Source organism: Procambarus clarkii, chromosome 38, assembly GCF_040958095.1.
Source record: "Procambarus clarkii isolate CNS0578487 chromosome 38, FALCON_Pclarkii_2.0, whole genome shotgun sequence".
NCBI classification, from domain to species: Eukaryota; Metazoa; Arthropoda; class Malacostraca; order Decapoda; family Cambaridae; genus Procambarus; species Procambarus clarkii.
In genome coordinates, this window is record NC_091187.1 from 13,438,018 (window position 1) to 13,465,700 (window position 27,683).

The 27,683-nt window shown below is 43.9% G+C and overlaps 1 long non-coding RNA gene across 1 annotated transcript in view; it reads left to right on the forward strand.

Moving 5' to 3' along the window:
• Positions 1-379: 379 nt before the first annotated feature.
• LOC138372385 (uncharacterized) overlaps positions 380-27,683 on the forward strand; it is a 75,153-nt gene continuing 47,849 nt past the window's right edge. The window contains exon 1 of the long non-coding RNA XR_011230818.1: positions 380-567. This is a non-coding gene — a long non-coding RNA (uncharacterized lncRNA). The remainder of the gene's footprint in view (positions 568-27,683) is intronic.

Consider the following 27,683-nt stretch of genomic DNA (forward strand, 5'->3'; position numbering starts at 1 on the left):
TGTGTGTGTGTGTTTGCAAATGGCAAAAATATTGCACAAGGCCTAATTGCTAAAGATGTGTGAGGTTTTGTCTTGAAAGTTACACGCTATAAAACCAGTCGATAAACAGAAACGACTGGATTAAGATGGGGACATGATCACAGCGTATAAGATCCCAATGCCCTATTGATGCCGAAAATGCCGAGTAGTGTTCAACATATTATTGTCATTTACTGTTTGTTCATCTTTCAACTTACTCAGATTCATCATTTTCACTCAGGTTCGAATCCTCGTCACGGCTCTTGTGGATTTGTTCATTCATCATTTTCAGTTATAGACGTTGTGACTCACCTATGTGTGCTTCAGGGAGTGGGTATTGAGCTCCTGCCCTGCAAACACAAACCGAAACTGTCTCTATTTTCCGCTTATTACAACTTGTAATCAAGTTGTTACATCTTGGTTTAACGTGTTTATGACGTATTGGAACGCTGTTACAACTTGCTATATTGGTTGTTAAAACTGGTTAGGAGGTGTTAAAACTTGTTCGAACGTTGTACCAACGTCGTAGTTTCGGTGTGTGTTTGGCGGGTGGTTCCCGCCATCAATTTTAAATCAATATTTTGAGTGAATTGATTTAGTTTAATTCTTCATCTACAGCATCGTGGCCTAGGTGCTTGCGTGCGTTTGCGTGCGCCCTAGTTCACGCGTGTGCGTATATAATTGATCACCATTGTCGGAAAATCCGACACCATTTAATAATCATACAGATAATAGCTGTATTACCAACAAGTTACCCATAGAAAACGTAACTTGTAGTGGAATTACCATCTAAAGAAAACGGGATATCATCACCACATACCATTATAATTCACCAGCTATTCTGCTGGGAATTATTCTTAAATACATTAGTCTTTGGACTTTACCATCATAAAAACATCTTATATAAATTAACTTAATTATCAATATTAAAGTAGAGTAAATGTGACCCTTCTATCACGTTCTGAAATCTGGACAAAGTAGGCCAGGCGTCTGTGGGGAAGGAGGGCAGCCATTGTTGTGTCACCTCCGAGACGTGTGGAGCGAGTTCGGCTCCTATCATTCTGGACAATGTCGGCCAGTGACGTCAATAGAATGGAGTGTTAGATGCAGCCATTTATATTGAGACCAGAGGCTCACACGGGAGCAAATTCGGCTCCTGTTAATTTACTTGGACGTAGTGTTATGGAAACCAAAGGTACCATCTCCAACACGATGTCTACAATCAAGTTAAGTGTCTATCCGAAACCCGTTTATCATTCATTTATGGCCATTAATGTCAGGATATAGGGTGACCCGGTTAGATCGCGAAATCGCCTCAAACTAAAGGTAATTAAGCCAGGTCTTCATGTTCCATGTACTGTTTTCTCTGATATACTTGTCATATATAGGTATCTGGCTTCACAGCTAGCGCACTTTTGACAGGTCAAGACGAGGATGCAAGATTGTGCACCAGTTACTGGGTGATATGGAAGCTACCTCAAAGAGGATAATTAGGTGTCTACACCCTAGTTATACCTGGTGGACTAACCTGCTGTACTATAAGATAAGGAACCTCTTCAATGTATGTAGTTACTGTAGTTTGATTGGCTGCATATATATATAAACTATTAAACCCCCCCCTAATGTGTAGAGGATCGATTTGTGAGATTAAGAGATTATTGCAGAAATACAGTCCACTTATCATTATACAAATTGCTATCGAAGTATATAAATTAACGTAAATATAAATTCATATAAATTAAATAAATATAAATCTCACAGGTCGGTCCCCACATTATTTGGTCATCTTCGAACCGGATGACGGATTATTTGATCCTTTGAACCCACATTTGGTCATCTTAGTACCGGATGAACCAGTTAACCAAACCAGTGGATTCATTAAATATCTAGTGCAGTGTGATTTAAACAAAGCCAGCAGTCATGACGGCGGCGTTGCCTCGTGCGAGTTCACGAGCCCCGCTCAGTTCAGATCTGCCTCATCAGCGGTTTCATGCACACCCACAGATATTTGGTGGCGTGTTATTTCGTGAAATGACAGCGCTAATATAGAATCCAGCCAAATTAGTGACTGTGTCTTCGCGAGATTGTTCACGGATTTCGTGGTGTTACATTTCGCGAGAGATTATCTACGAATTTTGTGGACTTTATTTCGCGAGGTCACTAATAATATTTAATACTTCTAGATAATATTAGAAGTTTCATAGAGGCTAATTAAGAGGCTATTAACAATAATTGTGTATATTATTTCTCCAAAATAGAGAATTATTTAATATATATTGCACTAGTGTTCACAGTATAATATTTACTAATTGCCAACCCACAACAGGGTAGGATACTGACTAGTTGAACTATTATCGTTCATCCTAGTCCCATTATTACCATAGTCAGTTGTACTATATTGATCAACCTAACACCATTAATGAATGGTCCAGACCCTATTTTGGGTGTAATTTTTATCAACTCGAGTTGAGTTGTATATATAATAATTAACTTATGATCATTACACCTTTGAGTGATTAATTAGTGTCTCTACCATCCTAGGGTGATATAGAAGAGCTAACCTAAAGGTACTTCCAATGACACTGGTTTATCACTCAAATCATTAGTGTGTATGATTGTATATATATAATGTGTATTAATTTTAAGTGCTAACCTCTAGTAGAGGTAGGATTATTGCCTAGTGAGTTCAGAATTTACCCTAGGCTACCATTAGTGTTTGTTCAGTATTATGAGCAGCCCAAGTACAAGCCCCACAAGGCTTCACCAACGAGCCAGTATGGATAATGCAGGGAGAATGAAAAGAACCCTTGCAGGTCTTAAAGACCACTTAACAAGACAGATCAAGAAATGTGAAGATTTGTCACAACAATCTCAAGTTGATTATGCTGACCTGGAAAGCTATTATCAAGCAGCTGCAGGTAAATTTGAGCAAATCAAATGCCAAATAGCTGTCCTTGTGGGGACAGACTACTACCATCAATTCATCGGTAGCCCTACTAAATATCAGGGCATAACCATGTTAAACTCTGCAGGAGGTAAATTACTCTCAGGCCCAGTATCAAGCCTGAGGAGACCTATGCCTGCAGATAAACAATACCAGTAGAGATCTAAATTTGTCAGCTGATTATATTTCTCCAGTAGCATTATACTAAGGAGATTACAGCTGACTATAGTAACAGAGGTTGATGTTAGTATCATCATTTAAAGCTGAAGATGAGTTCATGAGGCCTCAGTGGCAAATCAGTGAACAGTAGCCTAAAACAGCTACAAGTCACTGCGACCAATGTCACTGAACCCACTGCAGTCTCAGAACCATACTTTACTTTAATGATGAGCTATTCAATCTTCTGAATCAATTAACTAAATTAAACCCCAATAAATCTGATGACTGATTTGATACATTTATTATTTAATCAAGATGTATTCCATGGGCCTCAGTGTTTATATATCAGTGACCAGTTACCTGAACAAACTTCAAGTTATATCTAATGTCACTGATCTCACTGCAGTCCCTGAATCATACTTGACTGTAGTACTTGATCACATTCAGTCTTCTGGGTTAAATAATATGTAATAAGGCTTGAATATTAGCCTTTCAAGAGTTGACAGGGAAATGAAATCGCATTAGACTTCTAACCCCTGCAACTCTAGTACGGGACATCCGTCCTGTACGAACAGACACACAAACGTGTGATTACTAACTACTAACATCAAATTAATCTAATAATTCGAAGGAGGAGTATCGGTGTTCGTCTGTTCTAAATAGGACTTCGACCCGTGAGCAGCCCCCTGGGGAATTATGTCGGAAAATCCGACACCATTTAATAATCATACAGATAATAGCTGTATTACCAACAAGTTACCCATAGAAAACGTAACTTGTAGTGGAATTACCATCTAAAGAAAACGGGATATCATCACCACATACCATTATAATTCACCAGCTATTCTGCTGGGAATTATTCTTAAATACATTAGTCTTTGGACTTTACCATCATAAAAACATCTTATATAAATTAACTTAATTATCAATATTAAAGTAGAGTAAATGTGACCCTTCTATCACGTTCTGAAATCTGGACAAAGTAGGCCAGGCGTCTGTGGGGAAGGAGGGCAGCCATTGTTGTGTCACCTCCGAGACGTGTGGAGCGAGTTCGGCTCCTATCATTCTGGACAATGTCGGCCAGTGACGTCAATAGAATGGAGTGTTAGATGCAGCCATTTATATTGAGACCAGAGGCTCACACGGGAGCAAATTCGGCTCCTGTTAATTTACTTGGACGTAGTGTTATGGAAACCAAAGGTACCATCTCCAACACGATGTCTACAATCAAGTTAAGTGTCTATCCGAAACCCGTTTATCATTCATTTATGGCCATTAATGTCAGGATATAGGGTGACCCGGTTAGATCGCGAAATCGCCTCAAACTAAAGGTAATTAAGCCAGGTCTTCATGTTCCATGTACTGTTTTCTCTGATATACTTGTCATATATAGGTATCTGGCTTCACAGCTAGCGCACTTTTGACAGGTCAAGACGAGGATGCAAGATTGTGCACCAGTTACTGGGTGATATGGAAGCTACCTCAAAGAGGATAATTAGGTGTCTACACCCTAGTTATACCTGGTGGACTAACCTGCTGTACTATAAGATAAGGAACCTCTTCAATGTATGTAGTTACTGTAGTTTGATTGGCTGCATATATATATAAACTATTAAACCCCCCCCTAATGTGTAGAGGATCGATTTGTGAGATTAAGAGATTATTGCAGAAATACAGTCCACTTATCATTATACAAATTGCTATCGAAGTATATAAATTAACGTAAATATAAATTCATATAAATTAAATAAATATAAATCTCACAGGTCGGTCCCCACAACCATCATGTAATTACCTAAGTGTAACTACCTAACTGTAGTTACAGGATGAGAGCTACGCTCGTGGTGTCCCGTCTTCCCAGTACTCTTTATCGTATATATATGTGTTTATCGTATATATGTGCGTGTGCACATATAATTGAAGACAAGTCTCTCCAACGAAGCCTCCCAGCCAAAAACTTAACCCTCAGAGATATCAAGCAGCAACAAGGTCGATTCCCCCGAGGAAAAGGAAGGAGTTCATGACCCTTACGTGTCTGGCGGCAGCCATATTGTTTTTTTGCAGTCAGCTGTGATCTCCTGGCCTCGTCCTGGGCGGGTATTTTCACCCTTAAGTCAAGTCATCACAGGGATCAGTTTTGCTTGAACAAATACTGTTTACAAATGCTTGGAACCACGTTCCTTAACTAGTAGTAGTTGTAGTAGTAGTAGTAGTAGTAGTAGTAGTAGTAGTTGTAGTAGTAGTAGTAGTAGTAGTAGTGAATGAGAGGATGAATGAATGCATGAATGAGTGAATAGGAACGCATGAATTGATGGATAAGTGAATTGATGGATGCAGGGGTGAATTAATTAAGGAACTACATGTATAAATGAATGCAGGGGTGAATTAATTAAGGAACTACATGTATAAATGAATACACGAAGCCTGCATGAATGAATGAATGAATGAATGAATGAATGAATGAAGAAGGTGGCGTGAAGAATACAATCATCGTTGAAGGCACAATTCATCTTACACTAAAAATACACTGCGGAAGGTCATGGTATTAATACCACCTGCCTATCCTCGCTCCCTATCCCAGCCCCCAGCTGGGATAGTCCCAGACCATCCCAGCCCCCAGCTGGGATAGTCCCAGACTATCCCAGCCCGAACCTTCGTAGCAGCTCATGATGATCTCTTGATATAGGCTTCTGATATAAGCTTCTGATATAGGCTTGATATAGAAACCTTAATAAGAGTAATGCCTCTTTAGGCCTATATCTCTCTAGTTTCAGGAGGGGTTTCCTCCCCCCCCTGTGATAATGTGGTCCCGGGTTCGATCCCGAGGCGCGGCGAGAAACAATGGGCAGAGTTTCTGTCACCCTATGCCCCTGTTACCTAGCAGTAAAATAGGTACCTGGGTGTTAGTCAGATGTCACGGGCTGCTTCCTGGGGGTGGAGGCCTGGTCGAGGACCGGGCCGCGGGGACACTAAAGCCCCGAAATCATCTCAAGATAACCTCAAGATAACCCCCCCCCCCTGGGACTTGCATCCGGCCTGCTGTTAACTAACACCAGACTGTATTACATTGCACTTGGTTGAGTTAAACTCTACTGGCCACTTGATGATTTTGTCCTCAGGTCGTATTGTTGATTGGTATATTATTTTTCTATTGATTTTACTCTTTTTCAAGTGAATATGAACAACATTTTTACTACAATAGCACAATTTTTTTTTAGTTTACTTCGAAAATGCCAAATTTTATACATATTTATACATAATCAGAAAATATTGTTGTCATGCCAGGGGATCGAACTTCCGTTTCTGAACTTCCCAGACATGATGTAGTCATTCCCCTCCCCCCCACCCCCAGGTGGAACCACCGACCCCCCTCCCCCCCTCCCCCCACCCTCCCCCCCCAGGGTGCAACTCCACAACAGTTGATTAACTCCCGGGTACCTATTGACTGCTGGGTGAACAGGTGCATTAGGTGAACGGGAACCCTGTAGACATTTTAACGGTAGTTTGGCGGGTGTGAAGGTCGTGTTACCTGGTACCATATTGGGTTGGGGATCATTAATTGATGGTTTCAAGCGTAGGCTAAACATATATATGAAGGAGTTTGGGTGGCTATAAATAGCAGCTGCCTCGTATGGACCAATAGGAGCTGCCTCGTATGGACCAATAGGAGCTGCCTCGTATGGACCAATAGCAGCTGCCTCGTATGGACCAATAGCAGCTGCCTCGTATGGACCAATAGCAGCTGCCTCGTATGGACCAATAGCAGCTGCCTCGTATGGACCAATAGCAGCTGCCTCGTATGGACCAATAGCAGCTGCCTCGTATGGACCAATAGCAGCTGCCTCGTATGGACCAATAGCAGCTGCCTCGTATGGACCAATAACAGCTGCCTCGTATGGACCAATAGGAGCTGCCTCGTATGGACCAATAGCAGCTGCCTCGTATGGACCAATAGCAGCTCCCTCGTATGGACCAATAGCAGCTGCCTCGTATGGACCAATAGGAGCTGCCTCGTATGGACCAATAGCAGCTGCCTCGTATGGACCAATAGGAGCTGCCTCGTATGGACCAATAGGAGCTGCCTCGTATGGACCAATAGCAGCTGCCTCGTATGGACCAATAGGAGCTGCCTCGTATGGACCAATAGCAGCTGCCTCGTATGGACCAATAATAGCCGCCTCATATGAACCAATAGGCCTTCTGTAACTTACCTAACTCCTATGCCTATAATATAGATGGACTGGTGTAAAAAGTGTCAAACACTTTTCCATTCAACAGCAAAACATTGTGTGATCCTCCAGTATGGCGGGGAAGGCCGCTGCTCTCACTTTATAAACACCTGAGTGTAACCCAAACATTTAATTGTGACTCACAAGAGAGTTCACATCCGTCCGGGGATTTATCCGGCTGTCCGGTTACCGGTAACTCGGCTGTCCGGTTACCGGCGTCTATATGTCCGGGTGATGGTTGATTTTGACCTGTGTAAGTGATATTTTTGTTGATTACAAAGTCCGAATGGTCGTGTTGTGTAATATTTAATACATATTTATTTATATATTAAAAGAACATAAGATTATAAAGGCATAAATATGGAAGAGACTACAAGTGGCATATGAGGACTACTTATTATGACTATGTAGTGCCACGGTCAAATACAGTGTAGTGCCACAGTCAAATACAGTGTAGTGCCACGGTCAAATACAGTGTAGTGCCACGGTCAAATACAGTGTAGTGCCACAGTCAAATACAGTGTAGTGCCACGGTCAAATACAGTGTAGTGCCACGGTCAAATACAGTGTAGTGCCACAGTCAAATACAGTGTAGTGCCACAGTCAAATACAGTGTAGTGCCACAGTCAAATACAGTGTAGTGCCACAGTCAAATACAGTGTAGTGCCACAGTCAAATACAGTGTAGTGCCACGGTCAAATACAGTGTAGTGCCACGGTCAAATACAGTGTAGTGCCACGGTCAAATACAGTGTAGTGCCACGGTCAAATACAGTGTAGTGCCACAGTCAAATACAGTGTAGTGCCACAGTCAAATACAGTGTAGTGCCACAGTCAAATACAGTGTAGTGCCACGGTCAAATACAGTGTAGTGCCACAGTCAAATACAGTGTAGTGCCACAGTCAAATACAGTGTAGTGCCACGGTCAAATACAGTGTAGTGCCACAGTCAAATACAGTGTAGTGCCACGGTCAAATACAGTGTAGTGCCACGGTCAAATACAGTGTAGTGCCACAGTCAAATACAGTGTAGTGCCACGGTCAAATACAGTGTAGTGCCACGGTCAAATACAGTGTAGTGCCACAGTCAAATACAGTGTAGTGCCACAGTCAAATACAGTGTAGTGCCACAGTCAAATACAGTGTAGTGCCACAGTCAAATACAGTGTAGTGCCACAGTCAAATACAGTGTAGTGCCACGGTCAAATACAGTGTAGTGCCACGGTCAAATACAGTGTAGTGCCACGGTCAAATACAGTGTAGTGCCACGGTCAAATACAGTGTAGTGCCACAGTCAAATACAGTGTAGTGCCACAGTCAAATACAGTGTAGTGCCACAGTCAAATACAGTGTAGTGCCACGGTCAAATACAGTGTAGTGCCACAGTCAAATACAGTGTAGTGCCACAGTCAAATACAGTGTAGTGCCACGGTCAAATACAGTGTAGTGCCACGGTCAAATACAGTGTAGTGCCACGGTCAAATACAGTGTAGTGCCACGGTCAAATACAGTGTAGTGCCACGGTCAAATACAGTGTAGTGCCACAGTCAAATACAGTGTAGTGCCACGGTCAAATACAGTGTAGTGCCACGGTCAAATACAGTGTAGTGCCACAGTCAAATACAGTGTAGTGCCACAGTCAAATGCAGTGTAGTGCCACAGTCAAATACAGTGTAGTGCCACGGTCAAATACAGTGTAGTGCCACGGTCAAATACAGTGTAGTGCCACGGTCAAATACAGTGTAGTGCCACAGTCAAATGCAGTGTAGTGCCACAGTCAAATACAGTGTAGTGCCACGGTCAAATACAGTGTAGTGCCACGGTCGAATACAGTGTAGTGCCACGGTCAAATACAGTGTAGTGCCACAGTCAAATACAGTGTAGTGCCACGGTCAAATACAGTGTAGTGCCACGGTCAAATACAGTGTAGTGCCACAGTCAAATACAGTGTAGTGCCACAGTCAAATGCAGTGTAGTGCCACAGTCAAATACAGTGTAGTGCCACGGTCAAATACAGTGTAGTGCCACGGTCAAATACAGTGTAGTGCCACAGTCAAATACAGTGTAGTGCCACGGTCAAATATAGTGTAGTGCCACAGTCAAATACAGTGTAGTGCCACGGTCAAATACAGTGTAGTGCCACGGTCAAATACAGTGTAGTGCCACAGTCAAATACAGTGTAGTGCCGCAGTCAAATACAGTGTAGTGCCACAGTCAAATACAGTGTAGTGCCACAGTCAAATACAGTGTAGTGCCACGGTCAAATACAGTGTAGTGCCACAGTCAAATACAGTGTAGTGCCACGGTCAAATACAGTGTAGTGCCACGGTCAAATACAGTGTAGTGCCACGGTCAAATACAGTGTAGTGCCACGGTCAAATACAGTGTATTGCCACGGTCAAATACAGTGTAGTGCCACAGTCAAATACAGTGTAGTGCCACAGTCAAATACAGTGTAGTGCCACGGTCAAATACAGTGTAGTGCCACGGTCAAATACAGTGTAGTGCCACGGTCAAATACAGTGTAGTGCCACGGTCAAATACAGTGTAGTGCCACAGTCAAATACAGTGTAGTGCCACAGTCAAATACAGTGTAGTGCCACAGTCAAATACAGTGTAGTGCCACGGTCAAATACAGTGTAGTGCCACGGTCAAATACAGTGTAGTGCCACGGTCAAATACAGTGTAGTGCCACGGTCAAATACAGTGTAGTGCCACGGTCAAATACAGTGTAGTGCCACGGTCAAATACAGTGTAGTGCCACGGTCAAATACAGTGTAGTGCCACGGTCAAATACAGTGTAGTGCCACGGTCAAATACAGTGTAGTGCCACAGTTAAATACAGTGTAGTGCCACGGTCAAATACAGTGTAGTGCCACGGTCAAATACAGTGTAGTGCCACGGTCAAATACAGTGTAGTGCCACAGTTAAATACAGTGTAGTGCCACATGGTCTAACACAGTGTAGTGCCACATAGAAAATACAGCATCATGTAGTTTAACAGTGAGAGACGCCACAGTATAACATGGAAACAGTCACCAGTCTCCACACCGTGCAAATTACTAGAAGCCATAGCCTGCAAGATCATACCAAACTCTGGAGTTAACCCTGGGATAAAACTGTAGCTTCTCACGTATCACGGATACACCGGAAGCTGTATCCAGCCCCACAAGCCTCTGGAAATAAATCAAATCCGCACTGTAAACACTGTAAGACTGGAACTGGATACGTTGGCTTAAAGAAACAAAGTCTTAATTCATGGTTATTTCCCCCTTTACCGCTGTTGTCTTCCTGCTTTAAGTCGTGGTCAGCACCCAGTCGTTCTCTCCCCCAGACGACCCTTCCAGTCGTGCTGGCCCGCGTGTCTTAAACCCTTCCAAGACGGTGAAAAATATGTTGAGAGATGTGTCTTGGGGAGGGGGGGGGGCGCTTCCCGCCTCCGTCGACGTCACAGCATATGTGTAGGACATGAGGCGGGCCAGACGAAGGTGAGGGAGAGAGAGAGAGAGAGAGTAGTCGTGCTTTAAAGACCACAGGGTAGTAAGGTCGTCCCTTAGAGACCACAGGGACGTAAGGTCGTCCCTTAGAGACCACAGGGTAGTAAGGTCGTCCCTTAGAGACCACAGGGTAGTAAGGTCGTCCCTTAGAGACCACAGGGAAGTAAGGTCGTCCCTTAGAGACAACAGGGAAGTAAGGTCGTCCCTTAGAGACCACAGGGTAGTAAGGTCGTCCCTTAGAGACCACAGGGAAGTAAGGTCGTCCCTTAGAGACAACAGGGAAGTAAGGTCGTCCCTTAGAGACCACAGGGTAGTAAGGTCGTCCCTTAGAGACCACAGGGAAGTAAGGTCGTCCCTTAGAGACCACAGGGTAGTAAGGTCGTCCCTTAGAGACCACAGGGACGTAAGGTCGTCCCTTAGAGACCACAGGGTAATAAGGTCGTCCCTTAGAGACCACAGGGACGTAAGGTCGTCCCTTAGAGACCACAGGGTAGTAAGGTCGTCCCTTAGAGACCACAGGGTAGTAAGGTCGTCCCTAAAAGACCACAGGGACGTAAGGTCGTCCCTTAGAGACCACAGGGTAATAAGGTCGTCCCTTAGAGACCACAGGGTAGTAAGGTCGTCCCTTAGAGACCACAGGGAAGTAAGGTCGTCCCTTAGAGACCACAGGGGCGTAAGGTCGTCCCGTAGAGACGACCTTAACGACCGGCTAACGCCCTCACATAGCCACTGTCAACCTCCAAACGATAAACATCTTGTGTTTGCCTCAAGAAAAGCATAAAATGTCTTACGGAAAACACGATGATTTAGTAGACTGTTTGTGCTTGCTATTTATGGTGCCTGCAGGGTCCAGCTATTAGCTCTTGGACCCCGCCTTTCTAACCGTCGGTTGTGGAATGGACCCTTCTTTCCCGGCCGAGGTAGAAACAAATAGGGGCAGTTTCTTTCATCCGATGCCTCTATTCACCCCAGTTGTAAATAGGTAACTAGGAGTTAGTGTGATAGCCTCCAGCAGGTATGGGCTCCTGTAGCCTCCAGCAGGTATGGGCTCCTGTAGCCTCCAGCAGGTATGGTCTCCTGTAGCCTCCAGCAGGTATGGGCTCCTGTAGCCTCCAGCAGGTATGGTCTACAGTAGCCTCCAGCAGGTATGGTCTTCAGTAGCCTCCAGCAGGTATGGTCTTCAGTAGCCTCCAGCAGGTATGGTCTCCTGTAGCCTCCAGCAGGTATGGCCTGTAGCCTCCAGCAGGTATGGGCTCCTGTAGCCTCCAGCAGGTATGGGCTCCTGTAGCCTCCAGCAGGTATGGGCTCCTGTAGCCTCCAGCAGGTTTGGTCTCCTGTAGCCTCCAGCAGGTATGGTCTCCTGTAGCCTCCAGCAGGTTTGGTCTCCTGTAGCCTCCAGCAGGTATGGGCTCCTGTAGCCTCCAGCAGGTATGGTCTCCTGTAGCCTCCAGCAGGTATGGTCTCCTGTAGCCTCCAGCAGGTATGGTCTCCTGTAGCCTCCAGCAGGTATGGTCTCCCGTAGCCTCCAGCAGGTATGGCCTCCAGCAGGTTTGGTCTCCTGTAGCCTTCACCAGGTATGGCCTGTAGCCTCCAGCAGGTATGGCCTCCTGTAGCCTCCAGCAGGTATGGCCTCCTGTAGCCTCCAGCAGGTATGGTCTCCTGTAGCCTCCAGCAGGTATTGTCTCCCGTAGCCTCCAGCAGGTATGGCCTCCAGTAGCCTCCAGCAGGTATGGTCTCCCGTAGCCTCCAGCAGGTATGGCCTCCAGCAGGTTTGGTCTCCTGTAGCCTCCAGCAGGTATGGTCTCCTATAGTCTCCACCAGGTATGGCCAGTAGCCTCCTGCAGGTATGGCCTCTTGTAGCCTCCAGCAGGTATGGCCTCCTGTAGCCTCCAGCAGGTATGGTCTCCTGTAGCCTCCAGCAGGTATGGCCTCCAGTAGCCTCCAGCAGGTATGGTCTCCCGTAGCCTCTAGCAGGTATGGCCTCCAGCAGGTATGGTCTCCCGTAGCCTTCAGCAGGTATGGTCTCCTGTAGCCTCTAGCAGGTATGGGCTCCAGTAGCTTCCAGCAGGTATGGTCTCCTGTAGCCTCCAGCAGGTATGGGCTCCAGTAGCTTCCAGCAGGTATGGTCTCCTGTAGCCTCCAGCAGGTATGGTCTCCTGTAGCCTCCAGCAGGTATGGGCTCCTGTAGCCTCCAGCAGGTATGGCCTCCTGTAGCCTCCAGCAGGTATGGTCTCCTGTAGCCTCCAGCAGGTATGGCCTCCCGTAGCCTCCAGCAGGTATGGTCTCCAGTAGCCTCCAGCAGGTATGGTCTCCCGTATCCTCCAGCAGGTATGGGCTCCCGTATCCTCCAGCAGGTATGGTCTCCTGTAGCCTCCAGCAGGTATGGTCTCCCGTATCCTCCAGCAGGTATGGGCTCCTGTAGCCTCCAGCAGGTATGGTCTCCCGTAGCCTCCAGCAGGTATGGGCTCCAGTAGCCTCCAGCAGGTATGGGCTCCTGTAGCCTCCAGCAGGTATGGGATGACAGGAGGCAGGGCAGGAGGCCATTAGTCAGGTGTAGGAGAGCCATAACTCACCTCCGACCGCCTGGCCGCCACCAGACACCTCTGGCCGGCGGCCTCTTCCTCCTGAAGGCGCGTCAGTCTTCCTGGTGCGTGCCGACCAGGGCGCTGTACTCTCTCTGTGGCACGTCGACTTGTTGAAGCTCCCGGGGGCTCGTTTAGAGGGCTGTGAGGGGCTTGTTTAGAGGGCTGTGAGGGGCTTGTTTAGAGGGCTGTGAGGGGCTCGTTTAGAGGGCTGTGAGGGGCTTGTTTAGAGGGCTGTGAGGGGCTTGTTTAGAGGGCTGTGAGGGGCTTGTTTAGAGGGCTGTGAGGGGCTTGTTTAGAGGGCTGTGAGGGGCTTGTTTAGAGGGCTTTGAGGGGCTTGTTTAGAGGGCTGTGAGGGGCTTGTTTAGAGGGCTGTGAGGGGCTTGTTTAGAGGGCTGTGAGGGGCTTGTTTAGAGGGCTGTGAGGGGCTTGTTTAGAGGGCTGTGAGGGGCTTGTTTAGAGGGCTGTGAGGGGCTTGTTTAGAGGGCTGTGAGGGGCTTGTTTAGAGGGCTATGAGGGGCTTGTTTAGAGGGCTGTGAGGGGCTTGTTTAGAGGGCTGTGAAGGGCCTCGTTCAGAGGGCTGTGAGGGGCTTGTTTAGAGGGCTATGAGGGGCTTGTTTAGAGGGCTGTGAGGGCCTCGTTCAGAGGGCTGTGAGGGGCTTGTTTAGAGGGCTGTGAGGGGCTTGTTTAGAGGGCTGTGAGGGGCTTGTTTAGAGGGCTGTGAGGGGCTTGTTTAGAGGGCTGTGAGGGGCTTGTTTAGAGGGCTGTGAGGGGCTTGTTTAGAGGGCTGTGAGGGCCTCGTTCAGAGGGCTGTGAGGGCCCTCGTTCAGAGGGCTGTGAGGGCCCTCGTTCAGAGGGCTGTGAGGGGCCTCGTTCAGAGGGCTGTGAGGGCCCTCGTTCAGAGGGCTGTGAGGGCCTCGTTCAGAGGGCTGTGAGGGCCTCGTTCAGAGGGCTGTGAGGGCCCTCGTTCAGAGGGCTGTGAGGGGCTTGTTAAGAGGGCTGTGAAGGGGGCGCAGAGTAGCAGCGTCTGCTCCTATAGATCTTAACACATCTTCACTTGCATGCATTAGACTTGCATTTATTTTTTTGTCGTAAGTTTATGTGTAAATGAGCTCATGATTTATGATTTATTCCGTTTTTTCGTTCGTTTTTATGAATTGATACAAATTGTTTATATTATCATTGTGCTTCAGTTTCTTCTCTCTCTCTCTCTCTCTCTCTCTCTCTCTCTCTCTCTCTCTCTCTCTCTCTCTCTCTCTCTCTCTCTCTCTCTCTCTCTCTCTCTCTGTCTCTCTCTCTCTCTCTCTGTCTCTCTCTCTCTCTCTCTGTCTCTCTCTCTCTCTCTCTCTCTCTCTCTCTCTCTCTCTCTCTCTCTCTCTCTCTCTCTCTCTCTCTCTCTCTCTCTTTTGTACCTGTGGTACCATGTACCTGTGGTACAAGGTACCACAGGTACATGGTGCCACAGGTACATGGTACCACAGGTACATGGTGCCACAGGTACATGGTGCCACAGGTACAAGGTACCACAGGTACAGGGTGCCACAGGTACATGGTGCCACAGGTACATGGTGCCACAGGTACATGGTGCCACAGGTACATGGTACCACAGGTACATGGTGCCACAGGTACATGGTGCCACAGGTACAAGGTGCCACAGGTACATGGTGCCACAGGTACAAGGTGCCACAGGTACAAGGTGCCACAGGTACAAGGTACCACAGGTACAAGGTACCACAGGTACAAGGTACCACAGATACAAGGTGCCACAGATACAAGGTGCCACAGGTACAAGGTACCACAGATACAAGGTGCCACAGGTACAAGGTGCCACAGGTACAAGGTGCCACAGGTACAAGATATCCGATCTTTTTTTAATGTTTTTTACAAGATACAACCCAGGACAGTTGCCTAACTCCATGATACCTATTTACTGCTAGGTGAACAGCAGCAACAGGTGCAGGAAAGCGTGCTATAAGTCCTCTCTCTCTACCCGGGCATCGAACTAGAAGTCCAATTGGTTGTGTGTGTCGACTTTTCCTATTTTATTAAGGGCTTAACAAATCAGTATTTGTTAAAAAAAATCCAGTTCTCCCACACAATTTAGACGGAAACCTCTCGTTATCCGGCCTGGTAAAGCCGGATAACGATAATTGACCGGATAAAAATTATCAGATCAATCCGGATGGAAAGAATCTAATCTGTTAACGGTTAGAAATGCTTTGACTGGTATATACTCGGATTCCGACGCCTCCGTCAACCGGCCATATAAATTGTTCCGTTAACCGGCCAAGCAAATAACCTTCCGTTCACCACGAACCGGCCCCCACCCGACCCCCCATGTGGGGGGCGGTGACCCCCGTGAGACCTCGAACCAGTACCAAGACAAACCCGTTCTTGGGTGATCTGGAACGGTGTCCTTACTGTACTGTGTCTCAGCTCACTATGGTGTCCTTACTGTGCTGTGTCTCAGCTCACTATGGTGTCCTTACTGTGCTGTGTCTCAGCTCACTATGGTGTCCTTACTGTACTGTATCTCAGCTCACTATGGTGTCCTTACTGTGCTGTGTCTCAGCTCACTATGGTGTCCTTACTGTGCTGTGTCTCAGCTCACTATGGTGTCCTTACTGTACTGTGTCTCAGCTCACTATGGTGTCCTTACTGTACTGTGTCTCAGCTCACTATGGTGTCCTCACTGTACTGTGTCTCAGCTCACTATGGTGCTCTTACTGTGTCTCAGCTCACTATGGTGTCCTTACTGTACTGTGTCTCAGCTCACTATGGTGCTCTTACTGTACTGTGTCTCAGCTCACTATGGTGCTCTTACTGTGTCTCAGCTCACTATGGTGCTCTTACTGTGTCTCAGCTCACTATGGTGCTCTTACTGTGTCTCAGCTCACTATGGTGCTCTTACTGTACTGTGTCTCAGCTCACTATGGTGTCCTTACTGTGCTGTGTCTCAGCTCACTATGGTGTCCTTACTGTGCTGTGTCTCAGCTCACTATGGTGTCCTTACTGTGCTGTGTCTCAGCTCACTATGGTGTCCTTACTGTACTGTGTCTCAGCTCACTATGGTGCTCTTACTGTGTCTCAGCTCACTATGGTGTCCTTACTGTACTATGTCTCAGCTCACTATGGTGCTCTTACTGTGTCTCAGCTCACTATGGTGTCCTTACTGTACTGTGTCTCAGCTCACTATGGTGTCCTTACTGTGCTGTGTCTCAGCTCACTATGGTGTCCTTACTGTACTATGTCTCAGCTCACTATGGTGCTCTTACTGTGTCTCAGCTCACTATGGTGTCCTTACTGTGTCTCAGCTCACTATGGTGTCCTTACTGTACTGTGTCTCAGCTCACTATGGTGTCCTTACTGTGTCTCAGCTCACTATGGTGCTCTTACTGTGTCTCAGCTCACTATGGCGCTCTTACTGTGTCTCAGCTCACTATGGTGCTCTTACTGTGCTGTGTCTCAGCTCACTATGGTGTCCTTACTGTACACTCTCTCAGCTCACTATGGTGTCCTTACTGTGCTGTGTCTCAGCTCACTATGGTGTCCTTACTGTGCTGTGTCTCAGCTCACTATGGTGTCCTTACTGTACTATGTCTCAGCTCACTATGGTGCTCTTACTGTGTCTCAGCTCACTATGGTGCTCTTACTGTGTCTCAGCTCACTATGGTGTCCTTACTGTGTCTCAGCTCACTATGGTGTCCTTACTTTACACTGTCTCAGCTCACTATGGTGTCCTTACTGTGTCTCAGCTCACTATGGTGCTCTTACTGTGTCTCAGCTCACTATGGTGTCCTTACTGTACTGTGTCTCAGCTCACTATGGTGCTCTTACTGTGTCTCAGCTCACTATGGTGTCCTTACTGTGTCTCAGCTCACTATGGTGTCCTTACTGTACTGTGTCTCAGCTCACTATGGTGTCCTTACTGTACTGTGTCTCAGCTCACTATGGTGTCCTTACTGTACTGTGTCTCAGCTCACTATGGTGTCCTCACTTTACTGTGTCTCAGCTCACTATGGTGCTCTTACTGTACTGTGTCTCAGCTCACTATGGTGTCCTTACTGTACTGTGTCTCAGCTCACTATGGTGTCCTTACTGTACTGTGTCTCAGCTCACTATGGTGTCCTTACTGTACTGTGTCTCAGCTCACTATGGTGTCCTTACTGTACTGTGTCTCAGCTCACTATGGTGTCCTTACTGTGTCTCATCTCACTATGGTGTCCTTACTGTACTGTGTCTCAGCTCACTATGGTGTCCTTACTGTACTGTGTCTCAGCTCACTATGGTGTCCTCACTGTGTCTCAGCTCACTATGGTGTCCTTACTGTACTGTGTCTCAGCTCACTATGGTGTCCTTACTGTACTGTGTCTCAGCTCACTATGTTGTCCTTACTGTGTCTCAGCTCACTATGGTGTCCTTACTGTGTCTCAGCTCACTATGGTGTCCTTACTGTACTGTGTCTCAGCTCACTATGGTGTCCTTACTGTGTCTCAGCTCACTATGGTGTCCTTACTGTGTCTCAGCTCACTATGGTGCTCTTACTGTGTCTCAGCTCACTATGGTGCTCTTACTGTGTCTCAGCTCACTATGGTGCTCTTACTGTACTGTGTCTCAGCTCACTATGGTGTCCTTACTGTGTCTCAGCTCACTATGGTGCTCTTACTGGACTGTGTCTCAGCTCACTATGTTGTCCTTACTGTGTCTCAGCTCACTATGGTGCTCTTACTGTGTCTCAGCTCACTATGGTGCTCTTACTGTACTGTGTCTCAGCTCACTATGGTGTCCTTACTGTACTGTGTCTCAGCTCACTATGGTGTCCTCACTGTGTCTCAGCTCACTATGGTGTCCTTACTGTACTGTGTCTCAGCTCACTATGGTGTCCTTACTGTACTGTGTCTCAGCTCACTATGGTGTCCTCACTGTGTCTCAGCTCACTATGGTGTCCTTACTGTACTGTGTCTCAGCTCACTATGGTGTCCTCACTGTGTCTCAGCTCACTATGGTGTCCTTACTGTACTGTGTCTCAGCTCACTATGGTGTCCTTACTGTACTGTGTCTCAGCTCACTATGTTGTCCTTACTGTGTCTCAGCTCACTATGGTGTCCTTACTGTGTCTCAGCTCACTATGGTGTCCTTACTGTGTCTCAGCTCACTATGGTGCTCTTACTGTGTCTCAGCTCACTATGGTGCTCTTACTGTACTGTGTCTCAGCTCACTATGGTGTCCTTACTGTGTCTCAGCTCACTATCTTGTCCTTACTGTACTGTGTCTCAGCTCACTATGGTGTCCTTACTGTACTATGTCTCAGCTCACTATGGTGTCCTCACTGTACTGTGTCTCAGCTCACTATGGTGTCCTCACTGTACTGTGTCTCAGCTCACTATGGTGCTCTTACTGTGTCTCAGCTCACTATGGTGCTCTTACTGTGTCTCAGCTCACTATGGTGCTCTTACTGTGTCTCAGCTCACTATGGTGTCCTTACTGTGCTGTGTCTCAGCTCACTATGGTGTCTTTACTGTGTCTCAGCTCACTATGGTGCTCTTACTGTGTCTCAGCTCACTATGGTGTCCTTACTGTACTGTGTCTCAGCTCACTATGGTGCTCTTACTGTACTGTGTCTCAGCTCACTATGGTGTCCTCACTTTACTGTGTCTCAGCTCACTATGGTGTCCTCACTGTACTGTGTCTCAGCTCACTATGGTGTCCTCACTGTACTGTGTCTCAGCTCACTATGGTGTCCTCACTGTACTGTGTCTCAGCTCACTATGGTGATCACAGATTTTTTGTTAATATCACATTGTCATCTTGAGGTTAACTTGAGATGATTTCGGGACTACGAATCCCGAGCGCTGTCTACTCAGCTGTCAGGACCCCAGCTGTCAGGCAATCGTGTTCATTGCCCAGAGTATTTGACGGAAGCGTTTGGGGAGTATGTCAGAATTATGTACCACATTCCAAGGATGTTTTAGCCAGACTCCATAGGTTGGTTGTGGAACTTTTAGCACGTCGTGGTTCAGTGGGTTAAGGCGCGCGTCTGCTGTAACTCACTAACATTGTGGTGAAATATTGCTGTTATTATTCTTATTCTGTAGCCTTGTTCTTATTGTTCTTCTCTCCTTCTCAACGGTCTCGCGTCATGCAGGTCGGCGTTCAATCCCCGACCGTCCACAAGTGGTTGGGCGCCATTCCTTTCCCTCCGTCCCATCCCAAATCCTGATTGCTTCCCAGCGCTATATAGTCGTAATGGCTTGGTGCTTTTCCCTGAAAATTTCTTTGTCTTCTCCCCTTTCACTATATGTGCTTCTGTACTCACCTAGTTGTGTTTGCGGGGGTTGAGCTCTGGCTTTTTGGTCCCGCCTCTCAACTGTCAATCAACTGTTTACTAACTAATTTTTTTTCCCCTACACCACACACACACACCCCAGGAAGCAGCCCGTGACAGCTGACTAACACCCAGGTACCTATTTTACTGCTAGGTAACAGGGGCATTCAGGGCAAAAGAAACTTTGCCTATTTGTTTCTGCCTCGTGCGGGAATCGAACCCGCGCCACAGAATTACGAGTCCTGCGCGCTATGCACCAGGCTACCAGTCCCCCCCCCTCTCTGGTCTAGCTTTCAAGGTATTTGTAGTTTAGTGTAACAAATATGTTATCAGATATGTTACAAATATGACTCTTATGTTATCATTCACATTTTTTTTTTTTTTTTTTTTTTTTGAGATATATACAAGAGTTGTTACATTCTTGTACAGCCACTAGTACGCGTAGCGTTTCGGGCAAGTCCTTAATCCTATGGTCCCTGGAATACGATCCCCTGCCGCGAAGAATCGTTTTTTCATCCAAGTACACATTTTACTGTTGAGTTAAACAGAGGCTACAGTTAAGGAATTGCGCCCAGTAAATCCTCCCCGGCCAGGATACGAACCCATGACATAGCGCTCGCGGAACGCCAGGCGAGTGTCTTACCACTGCACCACGGGGACTGTAAATTTAATAGTTAATTTATTAGTTATTACTTTAATAGGTAATAGGGGATTTAATAGTTATTATGTTGAGTTAATTTCTTCCACATCTGATCCAATCCACTGTTGTTGTTGTTGTTGTTGTTGTTGTTGTTTAGATTCAGCAACTGGGAACAAAAGTTGCAAGTAGCACGGGCTATGGTGAGCCCGTAGTGGACTTTGGAAGTAATCCACTCTTATAAGTAATAAGTTTAATACTAGTAACTTTGTTTAAATTGTCAAGTGACAGCAGAATCTTTCATGTCGTTATCAAGACCCCTTCTCCTCTCCTCCAGTGGGGGATGAATTCACCCCTGGCTAGTCTCCTACCTTGAGGTTACCTTGAGGTGCTTCCGGGGCTTAGCGTCCCCGCGGCCCGGTCGTCGACCAGGCCTCCTAGGTCACTTACTTAAAACAAAGTCCTTTTTTTCCACCCCAAAAGACCTTTTTCGAGTTAAGTTTTCATTTTTTCAAGTGAAGATTCCATGCCGGGGATGCATACTTGCTAACGTGTCTCACGTAGGTTACATATTCTACTGGGAAAACTTTAGTATTTGCCAGTGACGATATTCTTGTCTTGCTTCCTAGTTTTGTTCCTTTTTATGTGAACTGCAGTCTTGGTAGTCTTGTTCCTACCCTCCTCGTAACATTGCATTTGTCTGTATTGAAATCCAGTAGCCATGTTTCAGACCAGTTCTGTAGTGTGTGGCATCAATAAACATCGTTAAGAAGGTTAGGTTAGGTTTGGAAGGCATCAACTTCATATCTGATTAGGTTAAAATAATGAGAGCAAGTCCGAACAGGGGCGGAACTGTATGTGTGTGTGTGTGTGTGTGTGTGTGTGTGTGTGTGTGTGTGTGTGTGTGTGTGTGTGTGTGTGTTATACATCGTTAAGGGCCTGGATAAGCACATGTTTGATGTGCTCACGAGTAGGTCACATAGTGCGGTTGAACAGCCTGACTGTTCAAGAGCGAAATACATATAGAAGTTCATCTAGAACATTGAAGTGTTCTCTTCTGGTGACGTGTTCAAGGTTCACCTTTGTCACGTAAGGAGCAGGACCTAAGACCTGAGGACATCTGTACCACTGCACGTCTTCCCTGCACCTCAAGGGCTACAGTGTGTACGTGTTTAGAAGCACATCTGTACGTGCATATATATATATATGCATAGACAAACACACACACACACACACCACACAACGCTCCCAGTCAGATATTCGCCACAGTAATGCTTTAGGCCAGAGGTTTCGTGCCATATCCGGCCACCACAACATTCTTTCCGGCCCACAGCAGCTCCATATATATATATATATATATATATATATATATATATATATATATATATATATATATATATATATATATATATATATATATATTTAAGATGAATAGGAAAACCAGGGATATACTGAACATCTTGTTTCAGATTCTTTACTTTAAAATGCATAACGTTTCGAATACTTCTCGTATTCATCATCAGATCTAAAAGAAAAACCAGAAATCACAATCAAATAACTGGTAAACAAAGAACTCATACTGAATATCATTTCTATCAAAGAAAGGAAAATGCTTAAAAAACAAAACACTTAAGCGCACTTAAAGTGATCAATACAAATAAAACTTATTAACCGTCACATATATTAAAGCTAATTTTAAAATCCATTAAACTACAAGATGAAATTTATAACTACTAAAACAAACCATTCTATTAAACTTACGTGAAGTGATCAGAAGTGAAACTTGATACCTAACACATAGATACTAAACACTATAACAAATATTTATATAATAACTACAAATCTACAAAAAATGTATATAAAATACAAACAGAATAAACGACAATTATAAAGTACTAACCAAAATCTTATAAAAAACTCAAATATTAAATAAAATTAAATACCAAAAAATGTATTATATATCCTAAATAAAAGATTATATTAATGTACAATGTCAAGACTTGAAATAAGTAAGAAAGGGCAAAGACATGGTAAACTAAACAAAATTATAATAAAATTAAACTACCAGAATGAACTATAAATCAAATTACAGGGCCTACTGTGCACTATACAGTGTACAATTGAACAGCTGAAAGGTTGCTATTTAACAGAGGCCGCAGCTCCTTTATATATAAGGATTCCATTACTCTCAAATCTGACTGGCCATTCATACAAGTGTCCAGAATTTTAAAATCAGATTCCAGCAGAGAATGATCAAACTCATAACAATGGTTTCTAATCTCCAAAAATGCTGGTTTAGACAATGGTAATCCAGTCCTAAAAGATAATCCCCGGTGCTCAAGTATCCTAATCTTAAAGTTCCGAATGGAACTCCCGATATATCCAGCATTACAGCTCGAACAATTATACATATATACGACATTAGAGCACAGGGGGGTAGGCACTTTATCTTTAAATTTAAAATAAGAGCCTATGGTATTTGTGTTGACAAAAATAAATCTAAAGTCTACTTGAGGATAACACTGCTGCAACAGTCTCCTCAAACGACTCCTTACAGAAAAGCTAATACTGCCATAAAATGGTAATTTAATATATTTAAGATCCCTTTCCACTGTAGTAATCCTACACGATGGGTGAAACTTCTTATTTAAGAAATTCCTTATAAAAGTATAAACCATATGCAAAGGATAACTGTGGGAACCGACCTGTGAGATTTATATTTATTTAATTTATATGAATTTATATTTACGTTAATTTATATACTTCGATAGCAATTTGTATAATGATAAGTGGACTGTATTTCTGCAATAATCTCAATCTCACAAAGCGATCCTCTACACATTAGGGGGGGTTTATTAGTTTATATATATGCAGCCAATCAAACTACAGAAATAACTACATACATTGATGAGGTTCCTTATCTTATAGTACAGCAGGTTAGTCCACCAGGTATAACTAGGGTGTAGACACCAAATTATCCTCTTTGAGGTAGCTTCCATATCACCCAGTAACTGGTGCACAAATCTTGCATCCTCGTCTTGACCTGTCAAAAGTGCGCTAGCTGTGAAGCCAGATACCTATATATGACAAGTATATCAGAGAAAACAGTACATGGAACATTAAAGACCTGGCTTAATTACCTTTAGTTTGAGGCTTCCATGTGATCTAACCGGGTCACCCTATATCCTGACATTAATGGCCATAAATGAATGATAAACGGGTTTCGGATAGAACACTTAACTTGATTTGTTGACAGCGTGTTGACAGATGGTACACCTTTGGTATCCATAACACTACGTCCAAGTAAAATTAACAGGAGCCGAATTTGCTCCCGTGTGAGCCTCTGGTCTCGTATAACAACAACGGCTGCCCTCCTCCTCCACTCTGACGCCTGGCTTACATTGTCCAGATTTCAGAACGTGATAGAAGGGTCACATTTACTCTACTTTAATATTGATAATTAAGTTAATTTATATAAGATGTTTTTATGATGGTAAAGTCCAAAGACTAATGTATTTAAGAATAATTCCCAGCAGAATAGCTGGTGAATTATAATGGTATGTGGTGATGATATCCCGTTTTCTATAGACGGTAATTCCACTACAAGTTACGTTTTCTATGGGTAACTTGTTTATACAACACAGCTCTTATCTGTCTGTATGATATATTAAATGGTGTCGGATTTTCCGACATAATTCCCCAGGGGGCTGCTCACGGGTCGAAGTCCTAATTAGAACAGACGAACACCGATACTCCTCCTTCGAATTATTAGATTAATCACACATTTGTGTGTCTGTTCGTACAGGACGGATGTCCCGTACTAGAGTTGCAGGGGTTAGAAGTCTAATGCGATTTCATTTCCCTGTCAACTCTTGAAAGGCTAATATTCAAGCCTTATTACATATTATTTAACCCAGAAGACTGAATGTGATCAAGTACTACAGTCAAGTATGATTCAGGGACTGCAGTGAGATCAGTGACATCAGATATAACTTGAAGTTTCTTCAGGTAACTGGTCACTGATATATAAACACTGAGGCCCATGGAATACATCTTGATTAAATAATAAATGTATCAAATCAGTCATCAGATTTACTGGGGTTTAATTTAATTAATTGATTCAGAAGATTGAATAGCTCATCATTAAAGTAAAGTATGGTTCTGAGACTGCAGTGGGTTCAGTGACATTGGTCGCAGTGACTTGTAGCTGCTTTAGGCTACTGTTCACTGATTTGCCACTGAGGCCTCATGAACTCATCTCCAGCTTTAAATGATGATACTAACATCAACCTCTGTTACTATAGTCAGCTGTAATCTCCTTAGTATAATGCTACTGGAGAAATATAATCAGCTGACAAATTTAGATCTCTACTGGTATTGTTTATCTGCAGGCATAGGTCTCCTCAGGCTTGATACTGGGCCTGAGAGTAATTTACCTCCTGCAGAGTTTAACATGGTTATACCCTGATATTTAGTAGGGCTACCGATGAATCGATGGTAGTAGTCTGTCCCCACAAGGACAGCCATTTGGCATTTGATTTGCTCAAATTTACCTGCAGCTGCTTGATAATAGCTTTCCAGGTCAGCATAATCAACTGTTGATTGTTGTGACAAATCTTCACATTTCTTGATCTGTCTTGTTAAGTGGCCTTTAAGACCTGCAAGGGTTCTTTTCATTCTCCCTGCATTATCCATACTGGCTAGTTGGAGAAGCCTTGTGGGGCTTGTACTTGGGCTGCTCATAATACTGAACAAGCTCTAATGGTAGCCTAGGGTAAATTCTGAACTCACTAGGCAATAATCCTACCTCTACTAGAGGTTAGCACTTAAAATTAATACACATTATATATATATACAATCATACACACTAATGATTTGAGTGATAAACCAGTGTCACTGGAAGTACCTTTAGGTTAGCTCTTCTATATCACCCTAGGATGGAAGAGACACTAATTAATCACTCAAAGGTGTAATGATCATAAGTAATTTATTATATATACAACTCAACTCGAGTTGATAAAAATTACACCCAAAATAGGGTCTGGACCATTCATTAATGGTGTTAGGTTGTTCAATATAGTACAACTGACTATAGTAATAATGGGACTAGGATGAACAATAATAGTTCAACTAGTCAGTATCCTACCCTGTTGTGGGTTGGCAATTAGTAAATATTATATTGAGAACACTAGTGCAATATATATTAAATAATTCTCTATTTGGAGAAATAATATACACAATTATTGATAATAGCCTCTTAATTAGCCTCTATGAAACTTCTAATACTATCTAGAAGTATTAAATATTATTAGTGACCTCGCGAAATAAAGTCCACAAAATTCGTAGATAATCTCTCGCGAAATGTAACACCACGAAATCCGTGAACAATCTCGCGAAGACACAGTCACTAATTTGGCTGGATTCTATATTAGCGCTGTCATTTCACGAAATAACACGCCACCAAATATCTGTGGGTGTGCATGAAACCACTGACGAAGCTGAACTGGGCTGAGGGAGGCTCCTGAGCTCCCTCGAGGCTACGCTGCCGTCTTGACTGCTGGCTTTGTTTAAATAACACTGCACTAGTATATTTAATGAATCCACTGGTTAACTGGTTCATCCGGTACTAAGATGACCAAATGTGGGTTCATAGGACCGAATATTCCGGTTCCGAAGGTCCAAATAATGTGGGTACCGACCTGTGAGATTTATATTTATTTAATTTATATGAATTTATATTTACGTTAATTTATATACTTCGATAGCAATTTGTATAATGATAAGTGGACTGTATTTCTGCAATAATCTCAATCTCACAAATCGATCCTCTACACATTAGGGGGGGTTTATTAGTTTATATATATGCAGCCAATCAAACTACAGAAATAACTACATACATTGATGAGGTTCCTTATCTTATAGTACAGCAGGTTAGTCCACCAGGTATAACTAGGGTGTAGACACCAAATTATCCTCTTTGAGGTAGCTTCCATATCACCCAGTAACTGGTGCACAAATCTTGCATCCTCGTCTTGACCTGTCAAAAGTGCGCTAGCTGTGAAGCCAGATACCTATATATGACAAGTATATCAGAGAAAACAGTACATGGAACATTAAAGACCTGGCTTAATTACCTTTAGTTTGAGGCTTCCATGTGATCTAACCGGGTCACCCTATATCCTGACATTAATGGCCATAAATGAATGATAAACGGGTTTCGGATAGAACACTTAACTTGATTTGTTGACAGCGTGTTGACAGATGGTACACCTTTGGTATCCATAACACTACGTCCAAGTAAAATTAACAGGAGCCGAATTTGCTCCCGTGTGAGCCTCTGGTCTCGTATAACAACAACGGCTGCCCTCCTCCTCCACTCTGACGCCTAGCTTACATTGTCCAGATTTCAGAACGTGATAGAAGGGTCACATTTACTCTACTTTAATATTGATAATTAAGTTAATTTATATAAGATGTTTTTATGATGGTAAAGTCCAAAGACTAATGTATTTAAGAATAATTCCCAGCAGAATAGCTGGTGAATTATAATGGTATGTGGTGATGATATCCCGTTTTCTATAGACGGTAATTCCACTACAAGTTACGTTTTCTATGGGTAACTTGTTTATACAACACAGCTCTTATCTGTCTGTATGATACATTAAATGGTGTCGGATTTTCCGACAATAACCATTATTTGAAAAAAATTTCACAAGAAAATTAATTTCTTGATCAAAGTTATTCCAATTAGAACATAAAACAAAGGCCCTATTCAGCAGAGTGTTAATTGCATTTTTCTTAAAAATATCAGGAACAAAAGAATTAAAATTTAAACCTAAACCAGTAAAGGTTGGTTTCCTAAAAACATTAGTGTTGAACCCTTTAAGGTTATTCACTTTTACATCAAGAAACGACAATGAATTATCAACTTCACACTCTGCAGTAAACCGTATATTACTATGTTGTACATTAAGATACTCTCTAAATTTCTCAATATGACATTTATCCTTAAACAACAAAAAAGTGTCATCAACATATCTCCTGTACAAGACTGGATTAAAAGCCAAAGGACAATTATCAAGCCAATTTATTTCATGAAAACTCAAAAAAACATTTGCCAGTGCAGGACCTAAAGGAGACCCCATTGCTACTCCATCAATTTGTTTATAATATTTATTATTAAACATAAAGATGGAGTCTTTAACTGCTATTTCTAACAGCCGTCTGAATATTTGACTACAAAATCCAGACACTAAGTTAGTGTCAGCAAATAATTGACTTACACAGATATCA